Source organism: Thermobia domestica, chromosome 12, assembly GCF_964235325.1.
Source record: "Thermobia domestica chromosome 12, izTheDome1.hap1.1, whole genome shotgun sequence".
Lineage (NCBI taxonomy): Eukaryota > Metazoa > Arthropoda > Insecta > Zygentoma > Lepismatidae > Thermobia > Thermobia domestica.
Window position 1 is genome coordinate 54,740,779 of NC_137465.1, and position 12,525 is coordinate 54,753,303.

Sequence of the window (12,525 nt, forward strand, 5' to 3'; positions counted from 1 at the left end):
ATTTCGTAATCACGGCTTAGAAGGTCTGTGTGCCGCCCCACTCTTTTTTAAAAGGAAAATTCGAAACAGTATTCCCGCATTTCACGTCTACAATATCTGTGCACAGTTTCATTGACTTCGGTCCACTTCTTATTGCCTTTTGGGCGTCAAATTTCAAAATTTTGGGTGAGGGCTTTTGCCCCGTAAAACCGTTGTTCCGCAGAAAATAAAAAAATCGTATTCGTTAAATTTTTTGCGTATTGTCACTACAACAAAGTTTCGTTCCAGTTCTCCATGTCCTTTAAGCATTTCTGACATACTATTATTAGCATTTCTGATATTTCATGATCAAATTTTTGGAGGGGTCCGTGCCCCACCCAACCGTTTTCTAGGTGAATACGAAACACATATTCCCTCATTTTAGGTCTACAATATCTGTGCACAATTTCACCCACTTCGGTGTACTTCTTGATTTTCGAGCGTGAACTCCCAAAATTTTGGGTAGGGGCTTTTGCCCCTAAAACCGTTTTTCTGCAAAAAATAAAAAAAAAAAAACATATATTCGTTTATTTCATGTTTAGTATCTACCTGGCAAATTTTATCAAAATCAGAGTGTTACACTTGGGAAGTGTTACTTGTTAGACAAAACTAGTCACCTGTCGTATTTTCTCCGCTCCTACTTCTATATTTGACACCGGTCACTTCGTTCCAATCAACATGCATTTTGTCTTTCTAACATTTATTTTCATCCTATATTCTTCACAAACTCTCCTCAGGTTTTCAACATCTTATTGACTTTATTTTTATATTCTGCAACAACAGCCATATCATCCCCAAACCGTATACACCTAATCATTTTACCTCCTACCGAAATAATATTTCCATTATGTAGACTCCTCTTCGCTATCTCTTCTAGATACATATTAAATAATGGCGAAAGATATCATCCCTGTCGAACTCTCCTTCCAATTGCATTCTTTGTCTACTGTGCATTCACCTGTGACATTTCCATGACAAATCATGAATAATTCTTATACTTTATACACTGAATGAGCAAAACTCATGGGATACCCACCTAATATCTGGTCGGGCCCCCTCTGGCCCTGCGGAGTGCAGCGATACGGCGTGGCAGTGAGTCAGCAAGGCCCTGGAACACGTCCGGAGGCAGTTGGCACCACACATCCTGCAGAGCGGCAGCCAATTGGGTCCTGTTCGTGGGTTGAGGATTCAATGCCCTGAGCCTGACCTCGAGGGCATCCCAGATATGTTCAATGGGGTTCATATCCGGACTGCGAGGTGGCCAATTCAGTCGTTGGATCTCACCTGCATGCTCGTCGAACCAGGCACGGACGATATTGGCGCGATGTGGGGCTGCGTTGTCATCTTGTTACACAGCAATGTCGTCAGGGTGTTGAAACATTACAAAAGGGTGGAGATGGTCTCCAAGCAGCTGACGATACCGCTGACCAGTCAATGTGGCATCCAGAACGACCAGGGGGCCCATTCCATGCCACGAAAATGCACCCCACACCATGACAGATAGGCCACCGGCCTGGACTGTGCCCACTTGGCACGCTGGATCCATCGCTTCGTGCGGTGTGCGCCACACACGGTGCCTCCCATCTGCATGGAACAGTTGAAAACGTGATTCGTCAGACCAGATCACGTTACGCCACTGATGCAGTGTCCATCCGTGGTGATTGTTGGCAAATGCACGCCGAATTGTCCGATGACGCCGGGTTAGCAGTGGCACACGTGTGGGGCGACGGCTCCCATACCCGAGAACACGCATGTTCCGACGGATTGTCCACTGGGAAACGTCTCTATCTCGGCCAGTGTTGAATTCAGCCGTGATTCGTTGCACATTTGCTCCCCTATCTCGAATTACCACTCGTCTCAGGTTTCGCCTGTCTCCGTTATTTAGGGCCTGTGGACGCCCGGTATGGTGTCCGTTGTGGACTGTGACACCCTCATTCACCCATTCTCGGTAAACTCTCGACACTGTTGACCTTGGGAAGCCGAATTCCTGAACCACTTCCGAAATGGAATGCCCAATGCGTCGGGCACCCACAACCATGCCCCATTCGAATGCCGTCAACTCGCGACGACATTGCATTTTACCAGCGCACTCACACAGCCACTTCCAGCACTGTCTATCACACAACTGAGACCGTCGCTGAGGCTACCAGGTGGCGTTGGGCACACGTGCTGTCCATCCACAAATCAGAGCCCTGCTATCCCATGTGTTTTGCTCATTCAGTGTATAAATTTATGGACGAATATGTAATAGAATCTATATCAATAACACATCATTCCTCAAAGTAACAAATACGGTGGAACATAAACATACGATCAATAGATATATTACGTCAGCGTGAAATAGGCTTACTTCAGACACTACAAAATACATTTCACTTGCTCTCCCTGCCGGTCTAATGGCTAGCACGTGTGCCTTTGGTGTACGGCGTCCCGGGTTCGATTCCCGCTCAGAATTTTAACTGTCTTTAATGTTTTTGTGTTTGTGTCCCTGTCGTTCATAGTTATTGAAAATAACTGTAAAATGTGTATACCGAGTAGAAAATAGAGACAAGTTACTGAGATACGTTCGGTGAATCAGTTAACTTAAAGAAAAGAAAAAAAATGGTCTAAAGCGCTTGCGTGTAGATCACTCTTAAAGGTTAGTTCGAGTCCCATCTAAATAAAATTTGTCTTTTACCTGTTCTCGAAGTTTCTCTTTGTGTTTCTATCGGATTCGATTAAATAGAACTTCGAATAGAGACGTCATGGAATTCATTTATTGACTAAGCCAGAAATTCTGATAAAGATAACGACTATGATTTTATTATTAATAAGACAACTATTATTATTATTATTATTATTAAAATGAAATGAAATCGTTGAGTTTTACGTCCCACGGTTATGCCGGTTAGGCTAAAGGAGACGATGATGATGAGTAATGAATGAAATGGTGGAATGAAGAAAGTGGGAGGAAACGGGAGAACCCCGAGAAAACCCATGCACACGGTGTTTGTCCACCACAAAGTTTACTTGGCGGGGGATGGGATCGAATTCGGGACCCCAAGCACCAGAGGTGAACGCTCTACCACTGAGCCACAGCGGCATGAGTGAAAACAGTTTAAAGAAACCATCTAACTACAATTGGCGAACATTTATTACATCTATTAGGAAATTAAACACAGAATTGTATGAACATGCAATAAACAGACAAATTAATATATCAATCTACATGCAAAATTAAACAATAGCGATGTAATGATATATATATATATATATATATATATATATATATATATATATATATATTGGAAGAAAAAAAGAAAATAAGAATCCTATTCTTATCTCTTAATCTTCCAAGTATGAATTTCAATTCCGTACAATTAGCGATAACAATTAACAGCTCTCTAAATATTCATAATTTCCTATCTACGTCCTTACAATAGTACTTGCTCGTAATGTCTGGGGTATTAGGCTCATATCAAAGAATATTAAATGAAATTTCGAGAAATTAAATAGGAGATTAATCGTTTATTTACAAATAGAATACTCTAATTAAAAGGTAGGGTACTAACTTTAACTCAGGACGCCACTCCGCCCTATATGGTCTCTATCTTCCTTCTTACCCTTCCCCAATAACTAATGGAGAAAGGAAGTATTTTAATCTAAACTCTAGAAATCCTAATTTCCTTAATAATCAAATTACTCTCTATTATAGTAGGGACCTGTGGAAAATACGGTTTACAGAATTCAGTTACTCCTGGACCGTACTCCTTGCTTTTAAAGACGGGACCTTGACTCAAAGGTCACTGTCTGGCCTAAACCTGTCTCTGGGACTCCAAGTTAAGTCCACAAAAGGATTCTATCTAGCTTAAGCAAATAATTATATAGGATAGGTTGGTATTAGGGTTAGGATGTCAGCCTTTATTCTTGGCTCTAAATTTCCTTACACTCAAAGAAATAAAGGAATTTGGTTAAATACTCACTCTAACACTCTCTTAAATGAAAGTTGCAGTGAGAAAATCTCTAATATCTTACAGCACCTAAAGACGCTATAATTACACAAGTAAGGGGACGAACCCAAACGCATTTGGATTTCTATTAAATGTTCCTCCACCACTAGGACGGAACCAAAACCTCGAGTCTATACGTGCGTCACTCACCTCCGCCATAGACCCTTAGGAAGCTTAAATACTCCCATTCTAAACAAGCAATAGTAATCCAATAGCCTCTGTTATAGGCGTAGGATTAAACATCTAAAATAACTTATTTCCTAACTCCCTATCATTTGTATATCCTATCTCACGGCCAAAGCTCAATTGTTTAAGCGGGCATCTGTAATGTAGTAGAATCACTATTCTGTCTAATCTGATTTTCACGAAGCTTTGCACCTCTTGTAAACAATGCAGACTGCAGTGCAGAAATGTTGCCAACTAATTAAACAAAAAATGTTATATGCAATTTTGTGCTAAGAAATGAATAAACAAACTGAATGGGGAAAAACAATGAGATTAAAAATAAAATGGCATGGGCTTGTGATAAGAGAATCAGGAACCATTTTCTCTCGTTTGCAATGGCGTAGCACTGCTCTCCTGAATCTTCTGAATCTGCTCCGCATTACTATGTAAACGCATACACGCATCAGGAGGAAGGAGGGCAAAACGTTGAATTTGTTCTACCAGTGTAAATTACAACTAAAACTTACTATCCTCACTCCTAACGTTTCCTCTAGCTGTGAATCTACCTAAAATGTTTGGATTCAGAGCCACTATTACATGATGACTTAGTGTTCCTACTAGCAGATCTATGGTTGGATGGATGGATTAAAGTTTATCATCCCCTTCAACAACAAGGTTCTATAAGATTTGGACCTACAGCCGAACGAGTGATCCGAACTACATGAACTTCCTCCGGAAATCGAACGCGGGTCTCCCGCCCGACGGCGAGTACGCGGATCATATAGCCACAAAGGAGTTAATTATCAGATCTAGAAACGACTTCTATTCAAAATTGAGCTCTTGGGGGGCCGCGGTGGCTCAGTGGTAGAGCGTTCACCTCTGGCACATGGGGTTCCTGGTTCGATCCCAGTTCGCGCCAAGTGAACCTTGTGGTAGACAAACACCGTGTGCGTGGGTTTTCTCTGGTCCTTCAGTTTCCTCCCACTTTCTTCATTCCAACATTTCATTCATGTTTTCATCATCACCGTCTTCTTTAGCCTAGCCTGCATAATCGTGGGACGTAAAACTCGAAAAATTTCATTTCCTTTCATTTCATTTCAAAATTGAGCTTCTTGTACATTTCCATTATAGGCGAGCGAGTGTTTGGAACAAGCAATTGTTCATTCTGCAAGAACTTGAAAACTACTGAGTTTACTTATTTATTGAATAGAGAATTTATTATTTTATTTTCTTTGTTATATGTAATAAAATACCTATAAAATATATTCTAAATCCTCGTGACTTATCCTTTCATTTGATATCTAACAGAAAAGTTACGCCTAATATCAGTGATGAGAGTATGAAGATTCTATCGACATATTATTCAACAAATTCCAAAAAACTTTTTAGATTCTACATAGGAATAAAGACACATTATTTAACATGCACATAGTACCTCCACTTAATTTTACTGCAGCCAGAAAAAAATAAGACTCAAAAGTTATGAACATTCCTATCCAATATTATAAAAATTCTTAAATGTTGAAGATTCCTTTGTACATTATTTCATTTCTGGCACCGAATATTCGGTTTTTGCATCTTTTAAATGGTCATTTATTCTGATCGCATTTTAAAAAAGGCGATATACAAATTATAACTGAAAAAATTAGCCTTATATTACTTCGTAATGAATCACTAAAAAGAGGTTTTATCCTCTTTAACTTCTCTATATTCCCTCACTCTCTCTCTCTCTCTCTCTCTCTCTCTTTTTATTGACTATTTCCTCATTTCCAATGAAAGGTCAAACAAAGATCTGAAATACTATAAGGAACTTATTATCTTCAATAAGAACAGCGAATTCACTTGATTTCTCTTTTCCAGTTTCTTAGCCCATTTTCATGAAATGACACAACTGTTTAACAACCATTCTTTGTGAAAAACTGAAAAATAGCTATAAGTTAGCAACACTGAAAATGAGACTAATAACAGTTTATTCTTCCATGAGCAAATAGTACGCAACAAATGCAATGTATTATGGTAATTAATGTATTGTTAAGGCACAGTAAGAACATTTAGGTTTCGACTCAAAGTATGTATCTATATGGGATCGAAATCTTGAACCAAAATCGAATTTGTAAGGGAAAACTGTTACAACAAATGACAAAACACAAGAAGTGAGCGCCACAATTTAAAGATGTCGCCCAAGGAAGCCAGCAGGTTACCTGCTGCTCCGAGTTATTCTGTTAAACATAAACAACGCAAACCCGTAAGTGCAGAAGAAAAGCAAATACTTGATCAAACGATATTAACGTTGTTCAATTCACTTGAAGAAAATTAAGACTTATAATAGCTAATTATCATGTTCTCATAGAATATTTATTTACTTTGGAGTACTGAAGTTAGTATTTGTACATTCGCATGCTATACAATGTAAGAAAGCACATCAATAAATTGAACTTTAGGTGGAAAAGTACCACCTGTTTTTCACGGATATGCATAATGATTTAGGTAATAGATGACAAAGAAATAATCTCCCATAATGATAAATATGCTTGCTGTTACATACCAGCGCCATCTCTTTATCGTTCAGTTGAAAATTTGACATAACTCATTGTAATTTCATCTATAATTACAGTTTGGAGAAAAATAACAATGTTCAGTTGCTCTTAAAGGAGGGGGGATTATATAGTATTGGGTATTTTGCCCTATATCACGGCAATGGTATGAGAGTGAGACGAGTAATGCACATCCCAGTAGCAGAAATACATACACGTGCTGCAGCGGAAATATTGCGGGAAACAGACGAAACAATTTCCTCTTCACCAATCAGCAAATAGTCGTGTACGCAGTGATACAACATCAAGTTACGCGGTTTGTTTTTGAAAGGTGCAAAGGACTGGGAAAAACGCTTTACATACAGTAACTAACTAGAGGGGACTCTCTCCAAACTGCACTATTCACTTCCAGTGCAGCGGACTGGCTGGCCAAGATCCTACATTCAGGAATCCTCAAAACGCACAGCGACGAAGATAGGGGAGGCAGCTTTTTTATACGTTTTGACCTAAAAAAATAGCAACAAAAAATTCTTTAGAAACTTTTTTTAGCGCCAAATTCTCAAATGGAAAATTCCCAGTAAGGGAGACTGAAATACAATGGATTTCGCAGCTAGCCTCCTCGACAGGATTCTAAAAGAAAAAGTTAGCACGGAAAAAACAACGATAGCACTAGCTAAACTGTAAATAATAATATGGTTAATTCTTAAATAATAGGGGATGATGCTCTAATATATATATAGCCTACATATATATACAACATAAATTGAATAAATATTTCCTTACACTAATAATAATAAATTAAATGAATAGATATATATACCAATAAATTAATATATTCCAGGCCTGGATTTCTAACTTATAAATAAACACAATTATTAAATAGAGCAATATTTAAATTATATCATTTATATTTGAATCTAACATCAGCAAGGTCGCAAGACGTACCTTGCAATATATATATATATATATATATATATATATATATATATATATATATATATAATAAACCGGTTACAACGACTCCGAAGGGACCGCAAATTTACTGTCTTTATAGCTGATAGTCACACAAACCGGGTTTTCATTTTCTTGTTCAAAATTTCGTATCTAACAATAAATTTTAGGCTATTCACTTGTTGAGCATGTTTTAAACTTACTGTATGTGTTGCATAGTATAAGTCATGAATGACATACAGTATTCTCGTTCCAGATACTGTATTACAAAAATTAATTTATTACCGTACAAAAATGAAAATACAGTACTCTCTATATAAATTACTGTATGTACTCTCGTACAATAAAAGCAATGCTGTTCTTTTTTTTAAATATTGTACAAATGTTATGTACTGTACCTTACACATTAGAAAAATCCAACACTTATAACCACAAAACATCAAAAAGAAATACACACACTATTATTCCACGTCTTTACTTTGAAAACGCTTTAATTTTAGTAAGCAACTCAGTAACGCATATACTGTACTACTTAAGGTAATCAGTTATCTTTGTTTGCTTCTTGCACTTAAGATGTGCATACGCATTTTGCATTTGACGATGCATTCGTTTCAACGTCTCACTATTGATCTTTGTATTAAATTCTTCTTTGAAGATAACAAATTTTTATAAAGTTTTCACTACACTCAGAGCTTTGTTAAGTGATGTTACAACAAATTGTTCTTCTTCTTGTTCATTTTCATTTTCGTCAATTACCTGTTGGCTTTGGATGTCAGCTACAATTTCTTCTTTACTCGCTGAGGCGCACACTGCAAGATGGTTGTCTAGCTCGGCAAAGTCTTCTATTTCACAAGTTGACAAAGATGGACCAAGCTCTTACACTACTCGGGCAACAATAATATCATCCTCCACATCTTCATCATCAGCTGTTGCTGAAAACGTGTCGTCCTCACCGTGGGATGGTAAAGACAGGTCTCTGAAATCTGCATGTTTAAAGCAATTATCAATGGTCCTTTGAGTGACATTTTCCACGCTTCAGATATCATTAAAATTGCATCAAGAAAGTTGAAAACTGGTTCTTTATCTTGTTCGATTTTTTGTAACATGTTCATCACCTGAAGCTTCCTGTACTGCATCTTAAGAGATTTTATAACTGGTCCATAGGTTGTAAAACTGAAGTGACATTTGGAGGTAAAAACACAAGCTTTATGTATTGCAGATTATCAACTACAGGATGAGCCGGGCAGTTATCGACCAGGAGAAGAATTTTTCGTTTCTTTGATTTCAGTTGAGTCCCCAACCACTTTTCAAAAATGTCCGATGTCATCCAAGACTTTGCATTGTTTTCAGAAACTACAAGTAGGGAGTGAATATTTTAAAAACATCTTGGTTTTCTGGATTTGCCAATTACCAAAAGCTTTTCTTTACAAAATCCCGTCATATTTGCAGCAACCATAACTGTGATTCTTGCTTTAGACATTTTGCCACCCGAACACTGTTCACCTTTAAATTTCAGAGTCTTATCTGGCGTCATATTGTAAAACAATCCAGTTTCATCTGCATTGAATAATCATCTGCAGTGTTGCCAGATCTACTGATTTTGCAGGAGATCTCCTGCTTTTTCTACGTTCTACTGATCTACTGCGAAAGAAAACGAAAAGTGAACAATCTCCTGCTTTTTCCTTTCTTCGAGAAGTTGAAGATTATTAATATTGAATTTTCAATGTTTCCTCACATGAAAAGATGAAATTTCTCTGTTATAATACACAAAGCTTTGTAGAGCGTATAGTTATGGAGTTTTACTATATATAATATGAATGCAAAGAATACAACTGTACGTCATCTTCTATAAGATTCGTCTATATTCTGACTTTCTGTAAGATTTACAAGTAAGTGTTGTCTAGATTGGGACTTGGGTTGGAAGAGTGGCTTAGATCATTTCTCCACGATCGTCAGCAAGAAATAGTCTTACGCCACGATCACGTGTGACTGCACCATATAGCTACGTTATCGCTACGTGCATGAAAAGACATCTTCCCACTCCACTTTGCTCTTTCCCTACGTTTTACTTCACATACGTGTGTATCAAATAATATTAATATAAATCGGAAATTTCCCTTTTATTTGCTCAACGTAGTTCATCGGAAATGAATTCTGGACTGCTTGTTTTGACGACTGCCCCCTTACTAATGGCAAATTTTATTACCTCCTCCGGATTTACACTCAAACGCCACCACTGTATGTGTCTACTGCTTTCTTCTGTTTTTTATCTTCGAATCTCCTGCTTTTCCAACTGATTGATCTGGCAACGCTGATCATCTGGCTTGTAACCTTCACACAAAACAGGCCACTTCTTAGCCACTCGTCTGTTACGCCATCAGGTACACTCGCAGCTTCGCCACCAGTTTTCCCAGCAATAATATCATGACGAGTTCGGAAACGTTGTATCCAAGAGGAAGAACAATTGAAGTTCGGATTGCCCAACCGACGAGCAAATTCATTGGCTTTCGCTTGAAGAATAGGTCCATTGATCGGCACATTCAGGAGCGGATCCAGGACCGACTTCTGGAGGGGGGCGGTGGGTTGTCATACTGCTACTTTTAAGGGCTCCAAACTTTGGGATGGGTTTTATTTATATATATAAAATAAGAAAGTTTCCTCTTCTGAAGGGGGGGGGCAATTGCCCCCATCGCCCCCTCTGGATCCGCTCCTGGGCACATTATTTGTTCTTTGCTGCTTAAACCATTTATGTAAAGCTTCTTCAATCTCTTTGAGGTTGGATGATCTGGCCCGCTTGATTTTTAAAGAATTTCTTTTTTTCGAAAAGAGACTGTATTTTCTCTCTGTCCTTACAAATTGTAGAAATCGTCGAGTGTGATAGACCCAATTCCCTCGCGATGCTGACGTTTGTTTGTCCGTTTTCTAATCGCCATATTATGTGTGACTTGCGACATCTTCAGAGCAATGCTTGCCTTGACTATTTAACAAACAGACTGATTGGATATCTATAATACTGTGTACTGAAAACAAGAGTTTGAAAATAAACCTTACATTGTTGCCAGCAAGAGTTTGAAAATACGTAAACCTTACATTGTTGTCAGCAATCTCCAAACACGTAACAAGCAAAAATCAACATTGAACGTTATAGCCGATATATTTATCTGATAATGTGATAAAAATAAGTCGTTTTATACGATATGTCGTTATAAGCAATGTCGTACTAAGCGATTTCTTAAATACAGTTTTTATATAGGGTTTAGACGGGACCGTTAGATTTCGTCGTTATGCCCAATACGTCGTTAAAAGCGATGTTGTTATAAAGGGTTTCGACTGTATATTTTCCTACAATTACAGACTTATTTTTAATAGCTTAATAGAGTAAATGTGCCAATAGTCGGCCATTTAAGGAGATTTTCAACTTTGTTAAGTATAAAAAATTCATTTTTTACTAATAACTTTTACTGCATATGTTATTACAAAGAGCAGAGTTTAAATTTTACGTTTGTGTAGCTCACATAGGAAATCTTTTATAAATAATTACACTGGTAAAAGAAAATACCAGAAACTCTAAAATAACCAGTAGTCAGCCTATGAAAACCAAAGGTCAGCCATTACTTTAACCAGTACTCAGCCACACAATAGAATCGACTTTTAAAATGGAATTTATGACTAATTCCCCTGTTATCAAATTAAGGGACAATTATATTGCACTCAGAGTTCCTACAGAGAAAAACTACGTGGAAAATGTACTGCGATATAGAAAAAAAAAAGACTTCTTGTACTTACTATTAAACTAAGAAAATGTGCCTCGGCCTAGACTGGCCTATTTAAAACTAATATATAGTTCTATTTATATTTACATTGATATTTATACTTAGCTATGACATTAATCCTAAGCACATTCAGGACACACAAACAGTTATTTAGTAGCTTCTCCGTACGATAATTCACTGAGGCACGTGCATTTCAAGTGGCAGCAGTGATCCCAAAAATCACACTCCATATATTTGTGTGTCGCCCTCAATGTACTTATGAATTCTTCTTAGGCCTTACACTTAACACGGTCTTCAACAACTTCTTGCATCTCGTTTTCCGAACTGTGCTACCTGGCTTGACAGTCTTTTCTTTCTGTTTGATTTTTTGCAGATTTTCCTTTCTTTTTTATTCTCTCCCTTTTTCGTTTTAGATGTATCTCTTCTAGTTTTATTTTCTTTTCATTCTTTATCATCTGATACTTTCTCCACTCTTGGTAGGATATCGCACTTGGAACTTTTTCTCTGGGCACATTTTTGATAGTTTTGCTTTTGATTGGAGCTGGCCAGAAAAGATACTGATCAAAGGCAGATGATATGGATGTGTTGGTTTCCTGGTTTGAGTCAGACGTAACATCTATTTCTGATATCGGAGAGGTATTTGTAGGCTCTAGAAGTCCAATTGCGGAAATCTGGTATGTTCTAGGACTAAGATTATCGAACATCTCACTAGCAAGTACTAATGTAGCAGATCGATCCTCTTTGGACAAAAGAATAGTCCTATCTGTGTTCATTAGTGTATTATACAGTATCTTTGGATACAGTATCCTCAACGTACCTGGTTGCAAAATCATCTGACACTGAGTCTATTCCAGTAGAAGATGTCTTTGGACTAATTGAAAGAAACGCTGAATCACGCGTTCTTAAACTGTTAGACATATTTTCCTCGCTTTCAGCAGTCCTCTTAATTTCTTGAAGAAGACTTTCAACATTATTTGCTTTTTCATGAAGATTCGATTTCAAGTATTCAATAACTTTCACAGCTGCCAGGTAGTACTCTTTGGTTAAAATGCTTGAAATGACTCTATGACTCTTTGATTTCCGTTGTCTCTCTTC